This window comes from Stegostoma tigrinum, chromosome 37 (genome assembly GCF_030684315.1).
Source record: "Stegostoma tigrinum isolate sSteTig4 chromosome 37, sSteTig4.hap1, whole genome shotgun sequence".
Classification (NCBI taxonomy): domain Eukaryota; kingdom Metazoa; phylum Chordata; class Chondrichthyes; order Orectolobiformes; family Stegostomatidae; genus Stegostoma; species Stegostoma tigrinum.
This window is the reverse complement of record NC_081390.1, coordinates 14,671,680-14,692,987: the sequence shown is the minus strand read 5'-3', so window position 1 is coordinate 14,692,987 and position 21,308 is coordinate 14,671,680. Positions and strand designations below refer to the sequence as shown.

The 21,308-nt window shown below is 37.1% G+C and overlaps 1 protein-coding gene across 2 annotated transcripts in view; it reads right to left on the bottom strand.

Annotated features, from left to right (window-relative positions):
• Positions 1–21,308, bottom strand: part of lrmda (leucine rich melanocyte differentiation associated) — an 830,431-nt gene that overhangs the window by 374,455 nt on the left and 434,668 nt on the right. The window lies entirely within an intron of this gene.

Sequence of the window (21,308 nt, the reverse complement as noted above, 5' to 3'; positions counted from 1 at the left end):
TTTGTGGAGAGAAAGCATAGTTAATGTTTTGGGTGCAGTGACCCTTCTTCAGAACAGATGCTGAGTTTTCCCAGAAATATCTGATTTCTTTTTCTGAATTCCAGCTTCCACAGTTCTTTGGTTTTTATTTGTTAGTGAGAAAATGAACAGGACAGGCAAATAAAAAGGGATTTGGCAAGTTTTACAGAAACACTGGACAAAATATTTCAAGGAGAAACATTAGGTGGTCTCTTTAATATAGAAAGGTCATAGAAGCTCTGGAGAAAGTGTGAAAGAGATTTTTAATCAAGATGATTAGGGAACAGGAAAAACGGTAAAGGCTAGGGTTTCTTTGCCTTAAACATTTTCTCTAGGAGTGTGGCAATTTGGAACAGGCCCTTAAAATTATGATGGAGTTGGAGGGGCTAGAAGGAGAGACAATGCTTCTGAGATATTCTGTAGTTCCAGGCCTTAAATTGAAAATATTTGCTAATACATTCAATAAGGAATCTAGGAGAAACTTAACTACTCAAGAAATGGGAACATTTATAAAGTGCTCCCATGACGATTTATTTGAGGCAATCATACATGCATTTCAAAGGAAGTTTGATAATAAGTTTGATAAAGTAAGATAAATAAGTTTGAAAGGATACAGTGATCGAGTGAGATAAGGTCATATGGATGCATTAACACTGGCATCAACCTATTAGTCTGACATCTATTCCTGTATCGCAAAAGCTATACAGTGTGCCCATGAAATGGAAGAGCTGAGAGCAAGTAGATCACTGTTACAACCAAGTTTCTTAAAAATCTGTTAAAAACATCCATTAGTAGAAAATAGGTATCTCTCAAACTTGAAAAGAGAATCGCACTATCGATACAATGCTGAGGGTTCAACATAAAGAGATAGTAAGAACTGCAGATGCTGGAGAATCTGAGATAATAAGGTCTAGAGCTGGGTGAACACATCAGGCCAAGCAGCATCAGAGGAGCAGGAAAGCTGACATTTCAGGCCTAGACCCTTTTTTGAAAGGATCCTCAAAATACCTCTTCAGCATCCATGTCAAGCGATGTTCTAAAGAAATCCAGACAGAATGTCTTAAAGAGATGTCTTGCTTCTTCTTATGCTTGCTAATTTCACAAAAGATTGATTTTTATACAGTTGCCTGAATATGGTTACAAATATGAATCAAGAAACTAATAATGATGTTCAAATAGTTGAGGAGAAACAACTAGTTAACTGATGGATTGATTAATTTCATTTCACATTACCGTAGGATTTTAAAATGCAACATTTCAGGACATAAAGGACTCTTTTCTGTGCAGGAGTAATTATATCTGTAGACACTGATTAAAAAAAATAAATTGAGCAGCATTCTTTTAATACAGATGGTCCAAAATGCATTGTGCAATGACCAAGATAGGAGAACTGCACTGACTTTCTCTAGATCCCCTACTTCCAGGGTGACAATATAATTATTTTACCCTATTCCCCTTATATGCAAATATACGCTCTATAATGGGACTTACAATAAATACATTCATCAACCAGGTTTCCTGAATAAGTACCAAATTATTAATTTTCTATAAAATAAAACTTATTGAATAAAAATTTAAAAAGTTAAAATTTTCATGTGGTATTCTGAAAAAGAGAAACTTTTACCTCCCTAAACAGATGTAAAGTGAAGGAGGAAATGAAACATTTCTGTCTACAAAGATTCACTTTGGAGGGAAAAATAGCACTTACATGTAGTAGTGATTAGTTCTTGGAAGAGGAAATAAACAGAGATAAAGTCTGTAATGTTCAAATTATTTTTCATCTGACCTAATGGCACAAAAGACAGGTCACTAAATATGTGCAATGGAGACTGCAGTCTTGGCGGATGTGGCTTACTCAGGAAATATCATATCGAGTAGTTATCCTGTCACTTGTTAAACAGACATTCAGGTTTAACAAAGGACTCACAAGAAAAAGCTTCAGAAACAGAAGAGAGATGAGCTGGCCAGCCTTTTCTCAACTGAAATAATCTTTAACGAAAACACTATTAAAACAAGACAGACATAAAACCCAGGGAAATAATTTCGAATAATTGCTAAGTAATTTACCTAAAAGATTTAGAAGGGGCCTGAAGGGCAACCTTTTTCATGCAGAGGGTGGTGCATGTATGGAATGCCCTTCCAGAGAAAATGGTTGGAGACTGGTACAATTACAACATTTAAAAGGTACCTGGATAGATATATGAATAGGAAGGGTTTAGAGAGCTATAGGCCAAATGCTGGGAAATGGGACTGGATTAATTTAGGATATCTGGTCAGATTGGATGAGTTGGAGTGAATAATCTATTTCCATGCTGTACATCTCTATGACCTGAAGCATGTCATTTTTCAGGAATGATTTTTTTTTAAAAAGGAAAAAACAATATTCTGGGGTATCCTTTGTTTTAACTCCTCTTAAAAGGCCTAAACGACTTAAAATATATGCATTTTGCTGAAACTGTTCAAAACTGAAGTCATCATCAAAGTATTAAATGTAACAACTACTATCACAATATAATTAAAAACAAAGATAAGCTCGAGAAACTCAGCAGTGGTGGCAGCAACTGTAGAAAGAGAAACAGAGTTCATGTGATTTCCTTAGAAATTATGGTCAAATTCAAGTAGACGATTTCAAAGAGAAGTTATTGGACTTGTAACATTAGCCTCTTTATTCCTCCACGGATGCTGCCAGGCCTCCTGCGTTTCTCCAACACTGTTCTTTATTCAGATCTTCAGCATTTCAGTAATTGTTATGATACCACAATGTGTTTGACATTGCATACTTTGCTCATGTTACTGACTTACATCAGCACTGTCTTCATTAAAGATGAGTGAATCTTGGCCCACATCCCAATTTCTTGCATACTAACAAATGGACATTTCTGGAATCCTTTTACCTCCATTCTAAGAATGAATAATTTGATTTGACAGCAACCTTGATGTACATCTTCAATGGCTCAAGGAGTTTTTATATGATTTTTGACAATTTAACAAGTCTTTTTGACAAGTTAAATGGTTGTGTTGACAACTTAACTGCACTGCCAATCAATATTTCAAATTACTTCCACTGCCATTTGAAAAAATACTACTTGGGGTCAACAGTGGCAAGTACTAGCAAAGAAAATAGAGAACAAACATTCACATAATAATGGTTTAAACTATGAAGGAGAAGCATTTCAGCATGATTATGCTGAGAGATTTTTGTTTTCTGCACAATTGTCCATTGCAATACTTCAATTCTTAGAATTAGACATTTTCAAGTGTGAGAATTTGAACCATTAATAAAGTGATGTGTGGAAGTGATTCATGAATAAAATTATTTTTGGGCCACATGTATCTTCAGCCAGGATATTGTTAGCATATGTAAAGTTTGGTTCCTTTAATGTTGATTGCAAAGCACTGTACGAAGACCAGTCACTTCTGAAGAGCAAATGAAAAGGAGGAAGTTCCAGCAATGGGCCAGTATCTAGCATTCTGAAGCCTGATAATATTGACACTGTCCATCCTTCTGGGCAAAGAATGCCAGGCTACATTGAAAGAATCAATTTGAAAAATCATAACAAGATGTGGCAGATACAGTCATTCATCTGCATCCACAAGGGTTCCATTCCCGAGAACCCCATAAATGACAAAATCTGCTAATATGGAGTTCATTTAATAGTAGGTTTAAAATAGGGTAAACATTCCAGATGCGATTTTTACCCAGGATGTTGATGTTTGTCGTTGCTTTTGGCGCAGATAAGCAAATTCCTGATTTCACAGATACAGAAGATTTACTGTATATTGGTGCATATTTTCAGGAGAAACCCAATCAATCATAATGTTACAATCTGTTAAAAAAAATTACCACCAGATTAGAAATAAAAACATGGAGTAAGCAGCTGCTTCAATGAAGCAAAAATGCTTTTCTCTCCTCCAGTTATACAATTTTTTTTCCCTTTTGATCTTCTTGGAGGTCAGTAACTTATTAGCAAAAGCCATTTGAGATGATCCACATAATTACCAGGCTTTTGAAAAAGCTTTAGCCCATTCCTAAGAAGGCAAACTTTGAATCTTTCTGCATTCTATGTTATGAATACATTAGTGATACAAATGATAACATACAGATTTCAGTAAAAGCCTGCAGCTCTCTAGGTTACAAAATTAATGTGCAGTTTCTGTTCTAGTTTAATCCAGACTTGATTGTATCGCAGACCCAGATGCCAAATAGCCCTGTTAGCCATCAGCAATTATCTTCTTGTCAAACATCAGGGTAAAGAATTTCACGATAGTCTGCAAGACTCGATGATAAACTGGACATTAGTAACATCTGATAGAAATAAAATTGCCACACCAACCAACATCCCTGACAGAGAAATACACAGTGCCTGCAAAGATTTGGGCCCATCATGCTGAACAGAGAATGTTCTTGCCTTTAAAATAAATTCAATACTGCACATCATACAAGTAAAGCTCTGGGACAAAATATGGAGTATTAATCGAATTTGCAGTAGCCTGCTTAATCTCCTGCCAACAATCTCTTTAGTTCTGTCCCAGTCTGTCTTCTTTCCTGACAGACAGAAAAGAACAACGCATCTGCCAGATCTAAATCAAAGCCAGTGTGAAAAAAATGCTTCTCTACCTTTTAAATAAATGATGGCACATTAACTTCAATGGAATTGATCTTTATTTCCAAAAATGATACGATGATCTGCGAACATAGTGCCAATAAATTGTCCTTCGCATTTTTCCAAATACATTTGTTTATTAGTAACGCAACCACTTTTCAAACTTTTTAGCAAAATATCACATTTCATTCAGGAACAAAGAGGGTGAAGTTGGGTTGATGCTTACTATTTAGATTTCCTTATGGTTAAGGAACAGAAGTTGAGCAAACTTATTACATTCAATAGGATTTCTGGAAATGTTTAACATGACAGTGGTTGTAAAAATAACGTAATCTGGCGTATTCTTATATCAAGTCATTCTAATGTTGTCTGCAAGTATTTTGTCTCATACAAAATATAACTGAAAGAATACACATTCATTTGTTTCTGCTGTTATTTGTACAACTAAGATTAATGGCCATGAAAAATTGAGACATATAGTCACATCACTTGTAACCTAAAACTTAAAAAGTTTTGCCTGCAAAAGCAATAATATATAAAGCAAATAAAATGCCCCCAAATTTACTTACAAAATGTAAAATTAATCTCAACTTCTCCAGAAGTAAGGTTATACTAGAAGAACTACAACATGAAATTTCACTGCAATAATATCACAGCAAGCTGTTAGTCAGACAGAGGTCAAAACAATGGCTGTTGCAAAAACTGACATTTTCACTGATGCACATTTGTTGATTGTGCAAAACCAGCGTTACACCGCATTCTAGAGTTGACAGCTTGCTACCGTTGTTCTAGAATCTTCAGAAATTAAAGGTTAGGCTTCAGGGTACTATTACAAATAACCCAGGGAGGAAGTTCCTCGGCTAATTAAAATTTATTTCCTTACTTTTCCTTTGTTGGTTAGAAAAGATTAAGGAAAAGGCCATTTCTCCAACAGTCAAGAATCATCTAATCGGGTAACAAGATGATGGGAAAATGTGGGTGATGAGGACGGATATGTTCCATAGCCATTAGCATGAGTCTGCAGCTGGAATGGCTAAGGATCATGTGCTGGAAATATATCCAAACAGAGCTGGCAATTGCTTTTAATACCCGACGGACATTAGGGCACCCAAACTGGATTTGAAACATGCACTTTATTTCTGTTTAAAAGATTTTATCAGACCTTCAAAGGATTTCCAGCGTTTTCTGTATTTATTCTAGATTTTCAGTAGTAGTTTGCTTTCGAATAATTTTGTGCTTCTTAATTACTCATCTTGTTGAATGCAAATATCCACCAAAAGCCATAAATGGTTCAAAGCAAGATATGCAGCATAGTACATGCCATAGGTATTGGTTGGTAATGTTACATTCTTGAGCTGAAGGCCTGAAAGTACCTACTCATCAATAAGCGGGGCTGTTCACTAATTTATCCAATGGCCATATGAAAAAATTATCTGCTATCCTTTCTGTGGCCAAAACCTCCTCCTATCATGTAACTTCTCCAAGTCCTTTTTTTTTTGAGGTTTTGGCCACACAAATGAAAGCAGATAATTCTTTCATGTGGTCGTCAGATAAAATGGTGAATAGTCCTGTTTATTGGTGAGTTGGTACTTTCCAGCTTTCAGCTCAAGAACCTCGTCCCTCTTTCTGAACTCCAATCCTACCATCTTGCAACTGCAAACCATTCCTAATGCCAAGTTCAAATTATCGACATGATTTACCTTGTACCTTCTGACAATCTACCTCCGTCTCTTCAATACTTTCCTTTCCTTATGCTGTGTTGCTCCATCTTCTTTGACATAAATGCTGTCCTCAAAAAACCAACCTCAGGGTCTTCAGCCAGTCATCTTCAGATTCTTGTTCCTCTCTGAGGACTTTGATTCGAACTACATTCTGTTCACACCTCTCAGTATGGTTTCCATTTTATTCACTGTACTAATTCTGTTCTGGACAAAACAATATTCTTTGTCATCACAACTAGCATATGCTAAAGAGGGAGTAGCAACTGCAGATGCTGGAGAATCTGAGATAACAAGGTGTAGGGCTGGATGAACACAGCAGGTCAAGCAGCGTCAGAGGAGCAGGAAAGTTGATGTTTCAGGCCTATACCCTTTTCTGAAGACCTTTTCTTATTTCCGTAGCATATGCTAAATGCTGTTTTGTCCCTTGACCTGTAGTAACATGTGACTGTCATCCCAAAATCCTCCATTATTCATCTTCTGTAGTCCAACTGAATGTGTTACACCTCAGATTTTACTGTAATCTAGCATTTCATCGTCAACTCACCTTCTTTAATGGCTACTTCTGCCAACAATACCTTGTATGTGCCATAATTTCTCTCACCTGTAATAATGGTTTGGGCAGTTTTACCCATCCATCAGCACCGTAATTCTATAACCATCAAATTGTGGCTGAGCAAGATTTCTACAACTCATCAGCAAGCCAAACCACTCTATTAGGAATCCCCCAGAAACATTGCACCCAAATTCAATCCAGCCTTCCTGAAATGCATTGTCAGCCTGCACCAGAGCCTGTAAATACAGATTCTTGCTTGAGACTCAGCGGAGGTTAGATTCCTATCTCAGTCAACCATTTCTATACCAATATTTCATTTCTACCACGACAAGTTCACCGCCTTCATTTCACCACATTAGTGTTGCTGTAGTAATCACTTCAATGAATGCTAAAAGCTTTAATCATATATTACTACTTTCCTACCAGTCTAATACTTTTCATTATTAAAATGAAATATTCTAGTTTATAGAATCTTCATACTGAGAACTTTGTGGCTTCACTCTTCCTTAATTTTGTAATCCACTGTACACCAAGACAAATCCCCCTTGGCCAGTTTTTCATGCCATTTCCACAATCCTATATCCTATCAGTCCTTTCTTAAAAACTACTCCATTCTTTAAAAAACTTCCTTGTGATCATACAAACATTTGAGAAAGATGTAGTATGTCACTTAGCCCCTCAGGCCTGATCCTCCATTTATGAAGACCATGGTTGTTCTAAATGTAACATGCATTCTGCATTTCTGCCAATTCTGAGAAAATTTTCACAGTCTTGTTTAACAAGAAGCTGTCCTCTGCCTTAAAAACTTTCAAGGATTCTGCTTCCACCACTTTTTCAGGATAAGAGTTTTAAAGGCTCATGACACTCAGAGAAAGAAAATTGACTTCATTTTGATTTCAAATAGATGTTCCAAATTTTTAAAAGTGACGCCTACTACATTATTCACCCCGAAAGGAAACATCCTCCCCAATTTACTCTGTCAAGACCTCTCAGAGTCTTGTACATTTCAATCAGGTCATCTCTTACTCTCCAAGACTTCAGCAGATTCAAGCCGAGACTATCCTATATTTCTACTTAAGATAACCTACTTATTCATGACATTAGTCTGGTAAGCCTCCTCTGAACTGCTTTCAACATATTTATATTCTTCGTTATTTAAGGCAACCAATGTTGAGCACAGTACTCCAGCCATTACTCACGGGTATCCTGTACAGCTGATGCACGAGCTCCCTATTTCTTAATCAATTTCCCTTCTAATAAATGATAAAATTCCATTAACTGTCATCTGGTAATACAGATGTTGAAAAGATAGATTTTGTTGAAACATTTCATTTTGCACTCATCAGGGCATTACACAACAATACAAATACAAAAGGAAAAACCAAAGTTTATATGACATCAGAAGAAACTGTAGATGGGTTGGCAAGTAAACTCAAATTGGTAGAAGCACTGTCACAGATAATGTGCCCATTAGTACTGGTTGACAGTTAACCACCAGGTATGGTTAAATTTTAAACCAGGCAGGTTGACTCTGATTGGTCAGGGCATTGCCATGATATGAAAGGAACAAACAAATAGTTGCAAGGTAATAAAGTGTGGAGCTGAATGAACACAGCAGGCCAAGCAGCATCTCACGAGCACAAAAGCTGACGTTTCGGGCCTAGACCCTTCTTCAGAGAGGGGGATGGGGAGAGGGGTCTGAAATAAATAGGGAGAGAGAGGGAGGTGGACCGAAGATGGAGAGAAAAGAAGATAGGTAGAGAGAAGAGTATAGGTGGGGAGGTAGGGAGGGGGATAGGTCAGTCCAGGGAAGACGGACAGGTCAAGGAGGTGGGATGAGGTGGTAAGTAGGAAATGGAGGTGCGGCTTGAGGTGGGAGGAAGGGATAGGTGAGAGGAAGAACCGGTTAGGGAGGCAGGGACAGGCTGGGCTGGTTTTGGGATACAGTGGGTGGGGGGGAAGAGCTGGGCTGGTTTTGGGATACAGTGGGGGAGGGGAAGAACTGGGCTGGTTTTGGGATGCAGTAGGGAAAGGGGAGATTTTGAAGCTGGTGAAGTCCACATTGATACCATTGGGCTGCAGGGTTCCCAAGCAGAATATGAGTTGCTGCTCTTGCAACCTTTGGGTAGCATCATTGTGGCACTGCAGGAGGCCCATGATGGACATGTTGTCTGAGGAATGGGAGGGGGAGTTAAAATGGTTCGGGACTGGGAGGTGCAGATGTTTGGAAAAATGACTTGGGTGGTGGGGTCGGATTGTAGATGGCTGAAGTGTCGGAGGATGATGCGTTGTATCCAGAGGTTGGTGGGGTGGTATGTGATTTTTTTGTCCTGAAACAAATAGTTGCAAACTGTTTTATCGAATGAAAACAGGGGAGTGCATGTACACGTTCTTTATGTCTGCAAAGAACATGGTTGTGCATTCATACTACATAGCTTCTAATACATGCAAGCAAGTCACTCTACAAGTTCAATTGGGAATCCTAAATCAGTTATCAGCATAATTCCTCACATATTCAGGATTATCCCGGAAATAACGGACATTTCACAGTTTCTTGTTTGTTGACATTTAAAGTTAGTTATTTTTCTAAAAATGAAAAATATGCATCTGCATAAATTTATGGCATGTTCCTTTGATATTCTGCCAAGTGATGCCAAGTGATGGAGTTTGGTTGAATGATGATTGTGAAAATTTACCAGGTCTTATAAATGGTCATATATAAAGTACATCATTCAACCCAGTTTCTCCACGCTTCCACTTTAAGCCAGCATTTTAGAACTTGGTTCAAATCAAAAGACAATTGTGACAAGCTCTCAGCATTTGCACAAGCATTTTTCAATAAACAAAATTTGGAAAGATCAGCAATTTTCTTCTGGGAATTATCCATTCTCTCTTCGTTAAGCTACCAAACTCACTTTCTGCTGATTATTTAAGTCCTTACTTCTATCTTTATAATATCTCATGCTTTCATCCGTCAAAATATTTTTTGTAATAATTTCACTTAACTGAAAACATTTCCAAACCTTTGTAAAGTTTGCTTCCACAGTAGTCAAAATAATGTACACAAAGTAACATGTAACGTGACTTTGTGCACTTTTTGAAAATATTCCTCCAATTCACATTGTAATCTAGTTTTGTTTCATCTAACATTTTCACTATTGGAAAATATTGGTAAGCTTAACAGAGTAAAATATCATGGTAACTATAACGTATTTTTATGTCTGGTGCTGCTGTTGAGAACTAATGGTCAATTTACTTTCACTCAAATGGTCAGGATGCAGGTGAAGAATTCAGTGGACCAGCATACTTCAATTTCACCCCAGATTTTGCTGTGATAAAAGTTCTTATTGTTTTGGAAAACTATCACATGAAGTAAGGTAGGTCAACTTTAACAGTCACTAGCTGTTTGGGGCTAATAGCAGAAACTGCCCTTTTATTCATTATGTTACGCAACGGGCACTCAGAATGGCGATAAGGGAAAGGGTTAAATATTATTGGATCAGAGTAATTTGGTTGGTATTATGCTGCTGACCTTAGACTATCTGGCGAGGGAAGGCTGGAAGCTAACTCTCTAAAAATTGAAGTGTTTGGACCTTTATCACTTTGATGCCCACAAAATTCTACAGAAATTATTTTACAAATGAACTTCAAGCAAACTACATCTAGCTCCACAAGCTTTGCTCAAATTTCCTATCTTGCAAACATGAAACCAGGCAGCAAATGCATGCCCACCACTTCTTCAGGATGTGACTTAACAGCTGAACAAAACCCTGTACTAACCAGGCATAAACATCCAGTCATCAAGCAATTCCTGTCAATTGCTACCTAATCTGGGAATGCTAATAACAGTTGTGCAGCGTCCATCCTACTGTACTTACAATCAGTGAAACCGGAGGTCTTTTTCATCTGTATGGCAGTAGAACACCACATATGTATTTACCCCATGAAACATCAGTAATTACCCTATGAACGTGCTTTATAATTTTAATCTCCTTGCATTTCCACTATATAAATATAGTTTTGATTGAAGTAAATCAAATACTTGTGTTTCTTAAACACGCAAATGATTTTTAAATGAATATCATTGATTGAACTTAAGCTCTAAAGTAATAGAACATAGAACATAGAACAGTACAGCACAGAACAGGCCCTTCAGCCCACAATGTTGTGCCGACCATTGATCCTCATGGATGCACCCTCAAATTTCTGTGACCATATGCATGTCCAGCAGTCTCTTAAATGACCCCAATGACCTTGCTTCCACAACTGCTGCTGGCAACGCATTCCATGCTCTCACAACTCTCACAATACTAATATAATGTAAATTACAAGCCCAATACCAAATAAGACAAAATCAAATGTCATATTTTGCCATCTTGTATCAATTTCAAATTAGTTTCACAATTACCTTCATACCAAAATAAATACTGTAATCCCTGCAGTCACTGTAGTAATTCATAGAAATAAAATGTTGCAAAACAAAGAAAACTTTAAGGATTATATTTCTGCAAGAATCCTAATCTATCTTTATTTTTATGTAAAGTAACAGGGTATTCAGTACATTGTTAATCCAGTTTGTATTTTGAGTATCAATTAAAATGGTAGATTTCTGTGCGGAGTTCTATCCTTACACTGGTAATTTGCGACACTGATTCTACACCAACTCAGCAACACACTGCGTTCCTCGCCTCTGGGCTGAAGTGGATCAATATTTGTAAGGATTGCTCCTTGTTCCAACAATGTAAGATTTACAATACTTGCTAGGATGCACACTTTGTCTTCACGTAACTCATCAGAGAAACCCAATTACTAACCACAGACAAACAGCATTAACATGAACTCCCATGCTTCTTTATTTCCCTTCATCCAGTCTCATTTCAGGGTCTTCAGGCAGTGCCACTATAACAGATACTACACTTAAAACTGTGCTTCAAGGAATAAATTTTCAGTCTTTCATTACTCGTACCTTGATTTACTTCATATCATCTTGGAGCTATAGACAAAGATAACACACTGTAAATTACAACCTTCCCATCTCGCAGTTTCAAATGTAGGGGGAAGACAAGGGGATATTGGAGAGACTCTGCAACTCTAAACACAAACAATGCAAGAGCTATTATAATCTGTCACTGCATAGAAACCTCTCAAGTAAGCCGTGCCAATCCCCCTTGCGCTTCCTACAATTTCTTCCATCCCACATACTATTCCACTGGCTGATAACTAAGAACATTAGTTTTATGCGACTTGTCAAGCTCAAATGAAAAGAGAGCTAACTTTAATGACACTGCAATTAATCGCCCCAATAGACAGACAGCTAAAAGACAAGATATTGACTTCATTAAGGATAATGTATTATGTCATTAAGTTGGTAGGGTCACCTTGTGTATCATACAAGCCTGCTAATATATTGGCATTTTCTTCAAATAAGATAAATTCAGATATGAGTGATAAAGCTGATTAGAAAATGCTTCATCTGAAGAGGCTGTGCTCTCTTAATGCCTGACTGCAGCCCCAGGTGTAAGTGGAGTTGTGAGAAGCCATTACAGATCACAGTTTATCTGAAATAGAAGAGATTGATCTACCTAGCTATTTCAGTCCTTGTTGTTTCTTGCAATCTGTAAGATCAGCGAAAGCATCTTAATTGGAGATTTTATGCTTCATCTTCTTTGACAAAGCAGAAGAATGTGCAATTTAATCATTTCCCTCTTTTTAAACCAGTTTCTCCTCTGATTAGTTTTAGACACAATTTGCTGGTAAACAGCTTTAAAATTAAAAACTATCATTACTGCTATTAAAGATGATCTCTGTCCAATTCCAAACATGAGGGTGGGCTGGGAGTTGAGAACAGGGGTTATATTTAAATTAATTTACTTTTAATGGTCAGTTTGTCCTTAGCATTCAACAACATTTCAGACCAAAATTTTATTATACCTTCGGCTAGAGGAAAAAAAAAGTGAAAATACCATAACCTTCAACCCTTTTCTCCAAATCATTTATTTTAACCTGTCCCTTTCTTTTCCAACAGTTCCATTAGTGTGTCTTAAGCAGCAGTTCAGGGACCTCGCTTTGTGACCTTGGCATTTCTTTTCAGGCTCCAAGTATTGGCATTTTTTTCTGGCTGCATCTCTTCTCATTTGTCATGATTATTGTTGAATTTTTCATCTGTCATTCTCGAACATAAATCAATGGTTGTCTGCTTCCTTTTGTCATATCTCTGCTGAAAACAGCCCTTCCTTTTTAAATGGGGCCTCCTCTTCTTCCATCCATTAAAAAGCCCTGTCTTTTCCAGCAGTCAATCCTTTGTTTGGCCAGTCCATTTATCATTCTTCCAATCAGTACCTGACATACTTATTCAGCCAGGTCTTCAACAGCACAATCATTGTTCATCTCTTATTTTATTTATGCATACTGTTTTTGCCATCCATCTTTGGCCAGCAATAAATTTTGTGTGTCCTTGTTTATGGAGGACTTTCAGTTGATTAAAAGAGACCGCAAGTTCAGAAGCTAATGGTTGAGGAGAAACACAACAGTGGTCAACATTCTGTATTGTGAAGATGTGATATGCAAATACACCAATGTAACTCATTTAGCAACTCCATAGCAGCTAAAACACTTTAATACAGCAACATGTTTTATTTCAACCTATCTGACTAATACAAAAGTGTGCATTTTCCATGCATTGTAGTTACTGATAATGAAAAAATTTTAAGAACCAAATACATTTTTTTAAAAATATTAAAAACGTAGGGTGGGACATGCAATAAATAAGTCTACAACTAGCATTCCACTCACTCCCAAAAAGAAGAATTTTAAGTTTGAGTCTCACCTACTGAGTTGAAAGTCATCCAATCTTATAAAATTGTATAATTTCTTAAACAAGCTATTGCATGACTAAAGATTGAATATATTTAACATCTGCAGAAACTGTCATTTGGTAATGCAGAATTTCAGTACTGCTGAAAAAAGCCATTGTTTGTCTTGCATTTATCAGGACAATTCACAAGAAATAATGGGAAAACAACACTTCTACGAGAAGAGTCTGTTGATCGGTCACAAGTTGACTCTGGTAGAGGCGGCACCAAGGAGAATGCACCCGTTTGTTGATGACTGACAATTAAATGCGAATTAATGTTTAAATGTTCACTGTGGTTCATTTCACTGAGCAATGCCTTGTTCAACCAAAGTGTAGCTACTACCTATTTTGATAAGTTGAAACAGGTGCAGTGTGTTTATATATTCTTTTTGCCTAACAAGAACGAGGTCCTGTGTATTAATCTACGTGGTTTCCAGTATGAGTATCACAATGCAAGATCGACTAACATTCTTAAATTAGTTGTCAACATAACTATTTGCACACTTGGAATTATTTAGCACATTGTCCAAAAATCAAATCACATATGATGTATTTGGACATTATAAGCTCAGACAGGTTGGGTACAGTTAGTACCTTACTTCATACAAATAGACAAACGGATAAGCTGTTTGATATGATTGCCACTCTTTGAGATGTAAAGCATACATATGTCACAACACAAGCACTGGAATCTATATACCACAACATTCATTTATATGATCGACAAAATGTCCCTATGGCTTGACAACTGCATCCCATTAGCTGCAAACACCATGTGTGTTGCTATTGTACCATAGCAGTATGAAGTAGGTTTACCTGTTGATCACGTTTTTAAAATTCCTTCCCAGGGTAATGTAGGACAGACTTCAGCACTTAAGTACAAAAGTGTTGGCCTTAGTCCAGTTAATGAGCTTGTACAATGCACAGTAAGAAATCTGATCAAGGTAGCTATTATCACTAAGGATAGCTTTGATGCACCTTATTTCAGCATCAATCTTGCACAGTGAACAAATGGCTATGGCCCTACTTATTAGAGTGCTTATAAGGACAAACTTCTAACACATGGAACGATAGGAAACCCAATGCACATGTTGACCAGTGAAGATATGTTTGTGATAGACAGTACAATATCTCAACTCGGACATCAAGGAAAGAGAGCACATTGACAGCTCCATTTCAAATTTCAATTTGAGAACAGGATTGGAGCCCATTAAGATATGTATGAAAATTCTTACATGCAGCTGAAGATTCAGACATTGCAAACTTATTTTCTATGTATCAGAAACACGGAAAAGGTCTGATGTCATTCAGTCAAAGGCAAGTTTTTCATGAATCTCAAAAAAGATATTTGCGAAAGCTGGGCCCAACAGGTTTCTCAAAGCAACAAAGGGGTATCAGTTGCATGTATCTTTAAGTCTTCCATAGATACGCAGATACAGTGAGTCATGAAGACAAACCCTGTACATACATAGTATATCAATCAGTTGCTTTTTATTCCTATACAAGTCTAGCAGGCATTTTGTTAGTTGTTTTTGAGTAAGGCTGTCCAGTCACGTTAAGCAGCACATCCAACTGGTATAAATTTGGACCCATCATTAAGAATGGCACATGTTTTCTTGATATAGTCACACTTGGTGTGGACAGCTATCCCCACCCCTTTGTTACATTCACTGATACAAATGCCCAAGTTGTCTTTGAGGCTTTGCAATGCTGCAAGACAATAACATTGCATGCCAAAACCAGATAAGTTATTCATATTACCACATTATGTCTGCACAAAATCAGCTAGGAGTGCTTTCAAAGATTCACCATTTCCAGAGGATATTAGTTCATGCTGTGATACCTTAGATGAGGAACATAGGAATAGGAATATTCCATTCAGCCCATTATGCTTGCCTTGACATTCTAAATAACAACTGAAAATTTCCTCAAGGCCATTATCCCGCACTACGTTCATATTCCTCAATGTTATTAGTTTCCTTAAAAAAATACACTGCAAAAAAAGAATTGCAGATGCTGGAAATCAGAAACAAAAGCAGAAATTGCTGAAAAAACTCAGCAGATCAGGCAGCATCTGTGGAGAGAAAGCAAACTTAACATTTTGGAACCAGTGACCCTTCTTTGAAACTCAAACACCCATACTTCTTGCGATTCTAATTACTTGCTGCATCTGCACGCTAGGTTTTGGTCACAAGGATATCTAGAACCTTTTGGACATCCACATTCCTGATGTCTTACCACTTAAGTATTCTGCCTGTTATGTTTTCTACTAACGTTAAAAAACTTGCGTACATCATATTCTGTCAAAATGTACAGAATTTCAGTCTATTTAACATCATTGTGTATTTTTGCAAACAAACCAAGTTACCTAAATGCTTTCTGATGATGGTAGTATCATTTTACAAGTCTGCACATTAAATTGCAATCATTACAAATTCTGAATTCCTCAAAATCCACAACTATTGAAGTGGGTGGGGTAGTGGCAAAATCTTGGTTAACATAGGGCATTGCTTGACCCAATGAACAATCACACGTAGATCTGGCTACCGACCACTAACTTATCAGTGATGGCAGACTTGAACATCTTCAAAACTTGAAACAAATTGTTTTGACAAGGCACCATCAAAATAGCCACCTGAAGCATTTCTCTGGCTTTGTTATCTTACAACGCTGGATTCCGAAGTGACTTACACAGAGTTCTCTATTCATCACGACAATCGGACAATTGATTTACAACACAGTAAGTGTAAAGCAAAATTAAGATTTTTAATGCTTTTGTGAAGTATTCCAAAATCATACAAACCAAGTATGCAGAGAATAATATCACATGCCCACATGGGTGATCAGAAACTGAATCTATGGAAACAAGACATAAATAAAAATGTTATTGGAATGACCCAATGGTCTTAGAAGTGAGCAGAAGATAATGGATTTTTTAAACCAATATTAACATTAACTAACAAATGTTATTGATTAGGAGTAGACTACTCGGCCTCTTTGTTCTTGCTCTACCATTCAGTATGATCATGGCTGATCAGACTCTGACCTCAACTCCACATGGTTATTTTCTTAATTGTTATTTGTTTAATATTATTTTAATTTGAAAGGAATTGTACATCATTTGCTTCTTTTAAACATACTGGTCTGAATGTATGCAGTGACAGAGAACCACTCTGTCAATACAGCATCTATCTTGGTGACTCATGAGGCCAAGTCAAGTAGGTTTCCTTCCTCTTCTTCCTTCTCTCACCTTCTTCCAGATTTTGCAATTATGCCATAGAAACATACAGGAACACAGAAGAGTAGATTATTTGGCTCTTTAGGACTTAGCCAGTTTGGTCAGTGGTAGTTCTACAAAGCCACTTTTGGTGATGGATATTGAAGGGTCCATTGTATATTCTGTGGCCTTGTCAGCCCATAGTGCTACGTCCAAGTGGTATTCAATGTCAGCTAGTCCATCAGCTATTGGTGGGGAAGAGTAAGTGGTGAAAAGAAAGAGAGAGTGCGCGAGCGAGAAAGAGAGAGCGTGCGTAAGTGCGAGACAGGGCCCGAAAAACTAGAGGGTGGAGGAAACCAGTCTCTGGTCGAACTAAAGAAGCTCTTGTCATTAAAAAGATACAGTTTATTGCAAATTAGCAACTATTTACAGACTGAAGAGAGATAAGTCAGAGTGTTAGAGGCTTCCAGGAGGACCAGATGTTAGATTTCATCCCTATGAGATCCTAAGCTGTTCAACCCAAAACTCTATGTGACATCAACTATATACTGGATGGTGTTAACACTCAGTATTAACACTTCCGCATAATAACTGCAACTAATTTTTAACTCCTAGATTTCACTCCAAACAAATTAATTGAATTTAATTTCCACCAGTTTTCATGGTGGCATTTGAAGCAACGCCCTCAGAGCATTATCTTGGATACTGAATTGGTAGCTAGGTGACGTTACCATTTTGCCAACACCATCCCATTAGTTATGCATAAGAATTATAAGGATTAAGTCTATTATTTTCTTCTTTAATTTTGCACATATCAGGCGACATTAATGCTGAGGAAGAAAAGTTACTCAGTTCAGTTTGCCAAAGTTATTAATCAGCTGTACTCCTGGGGAATGAATGAGACACCAATCTTCCTTAATAATGTCCTCAGTCCAACATTTTAAAACTAGCATTTCTGATCGCAGTGTTTTTACATTTCCCACATTTTTTTCAACAAGATTATCAAAGCAAGTACAGATTAATGCTATAGGCCTTTGACCACTATGAACTGATTGAGAATTGTTAAATTCATTTTATATTGGATGTTTTACAGCCAGCTAGACAGATTTTCATTCCATGATTCTGACTTGATGCACAGTGGTTAAAAACAACCTCTGTCTAGTTCGCCTTACACTTAATTCCTCCAGAGTTGTTTCTTCATTCCAAATGTTTTACTTACCACATAACACTGAGTTTATATGTAGTAAAATCTAAATTATGATTCGAAAAAAAATCATCTTCAAAAACTTTTCATATCATAATCCAAGTATGTTATAATTATAGAACAAGTGGAGTGGCTAAGCTTTAACTAAACTTCAGTTAAATTTAAACTCCCTAATAATAGAAATTTTGGAAAGAAAAGAGCAGTTTTTGTACAACTGTAAAGTTAGGATATAGCAAAGTGGCTACGTAAATTAAAGTACATGTCTGTTTTAAGTTGTTAAGAGCAATACTCATTGTCTGGAAACATTTCATCTGAACTTATTTGAATACAGTACAAATATTTCAAAACCTTGAGAAATGTGACCTTTTGTTCTGAAATTAAATCCTAGGTACTGTGCACAGTTTTAGTCCCTGTATTTAAAAATAAAGATTATACTGGCATTGGACATAGTTCAAAATCAATTCATTAAGATAATTCCTGGGATGAAATGGTTTAACATATTAAGAATGACTGAACAGATTAGGCTTTTATTCATCGGAGTTTGGAAAAATGAGGGGTGATCTTATTGTAACATTCAAGATTCTGAGGACGCTTGACAAGGCAGATGTTGAGAATAAGTTTCCACTCAAGCAGAAATCTTGAATTAGGGGGCATGGTTATAAAACAAGGAGACACTTATTTAACTCAGAGTCATGAATGTCTTTCCTCCAAGGAATTGTGGAGGCTAGATCACAAAAAATCTTCAGAGGAGGTAATTAGATTTTTGACATATTGAAGAGTTGAGGGCTCTGACAATCTGGTACAAAAACTAGTGAGGCTCGAGGCAGATCAGTCATGATCTTATAGAATGGTGTAACAGGCTTGAAGGCTGAATGGTCTACTTCTGCTTCTATTTATTATGTTCATGCGAAACGTATACAGTGTCTCAAGTGGTAGGTATCAATCATATCTGATTGTTTCTCCCCCATGTGTTCAAGCTCCATTTTTCTTTAAATTGTAAAACACAAAATTCTCAGACCACGGAACGTTCACAAACTTAATTGCAGGTTTTTTAGAAACAAAGACATTTTTCTATCCCTTGTTTTGGTCAGTTTATAAAAATAGTACTGTGTAAACCTTTATTACTTCATTGTCTTTTTCTTGGACATCACATCAGTGCCAAATATTTTCCAGATGCCATTGTCTAGCATCTAGAAGAATTAAATCGAGTCATAACTCAGATGGATGAAGACCTGATCCAAGGATCAATTCAAACAAAACATGAAACTAGAAAGCAAGCTACATTGAAATGTCTGAAATACAGGAGGTAGAATTTACTCTCAACAACAAATGACAATCCTAGCAGCCAACTGTCAGTTTCCTTGGCCATATTGTGGATGCATCTGGTGTCAGAGGTAATCCACAGAGGACAAGAGCAATCAAGGAATTTCCAGCTCCTCCAAACTTGACTGAATTCCAGAGATTCATTGGCATAGCAAACAAAGATGGCAAGTTGCTGGCCAAGCTGACCATCATCAATGAGCCATTGCATACACTGTTGCAACAAGGAAATGCATAATGCTATGAGAAATACACCAGAGGACTTTTGAGATAGTCAAAGAGGATCTGAAATTTCGTGGTATTTCACTCATTATGACCCACAATTACCCAGTATTATCGCTGCAGATGCATTTTCTGCAGGACTGGAAGTTATACTCTTTCATATACAGATGGTAAGTGTAGACCAGTTTATTATGCATCCTGCTCACTGAAAGAGACTGAGTGAAGACATTCAATGATAAGGAATGTATTAGGTCCATCAATGGTTTGTGAAAAGTTCACAGGTTGTGTTCTTAGTCTGCACTTTAAGACAGAGACAAAGCACGAGGCCTTAATGAATCTCTTAAATTCTAAGGAGTTAGCAAAAAATGTCTCTCTGAATACAATGATTCAATAATGTGATATAACTATTATTGAAGAAGTAGAAACCTTTATATTGACAATAACCATAACTCGTCAACTGTTGAATGAAATCAGAGATGGAAAGGGATCTCTTGAAATATGTGCCTAGGTCAGACAGTACTGTAAAGGATGGCCAACACATGTGCCACATAATCCCATTCTCGGACAGTTATGTGATTAGAGAAGACAACTTAGAAGAGTGAATTATGAACTACACTATGACAAGAGAATAGTCATTCCAAGAATTGATAATATTGCAATTCTTACAAGGACATTTCAATATCACAAGATATTGAGCCAGGGTAAGGCATTTTGCTTGGTGGCCAGGTCACTCAAAGTCATTAGAAGAGATATGAAGCTGTATTAGTTGTGTTGTTCATTGTGTGGAGTCAAGAGAAGCATTTTTGTCATCTTCCTTTCCATTATAACACTAATGGGACAAAGCTTGAGAGCTCAAGTCCTTCTTCTCCCACACTAACTCATGCAGCAAACATAAACAGATGACTTAGACAAAGTGCAATTGCATGAACCACATTCTAGCCAGATGTGGAACCATTACAAATATCACAAGACATTTAATCTTCCAAACCCCCAAGGGGAACTAATTTTCATTGGAGACAAACCTCGCTGTGGACGAAAGGTTGAACAGACAAAACAAAAACATTCCTGTCTTGTCTAAACATTGAGGTAGAACATGCGTGAAATTGTTGCTATCCTGAAACAACTTCCTGCTACACAGAAAGAGTCATTTACCCACGAAGATTACCAGAGATGTTGAATTCATCACCAACCTAGATAACCACCAGACTAATGAAAACAAGTCATTTAACACTTCTCCTAATCTGCAGAGTTTGAGAGAGTGCACGCAGGACTGAAATCCCCAATCCCAAATGCAGGTAGATTCATGAGATTGTCCCTATAAAAGGAAGGGGGGAAAAGAAGATGGCCTGAGAAGAACAAAACAAGGTCAAGGACTGCAACACACGAGTCAAAATCCTGTTCTGTTACGTGTTCCCAGCTTACAAATGGAAGTCAGAGGCATGGGGCTAGTTGCCATACAAGGTATTAATTGTAACCGAGTCATATTCTAATCAAATAGAGTACTTAACACAGCAAATGATCTAGTGTCACAAGTCATATGGTCTGCCTGTCTTTTGTGCAACCTCGTACTAAGGTATAGCCCACTATGAAGGTTCC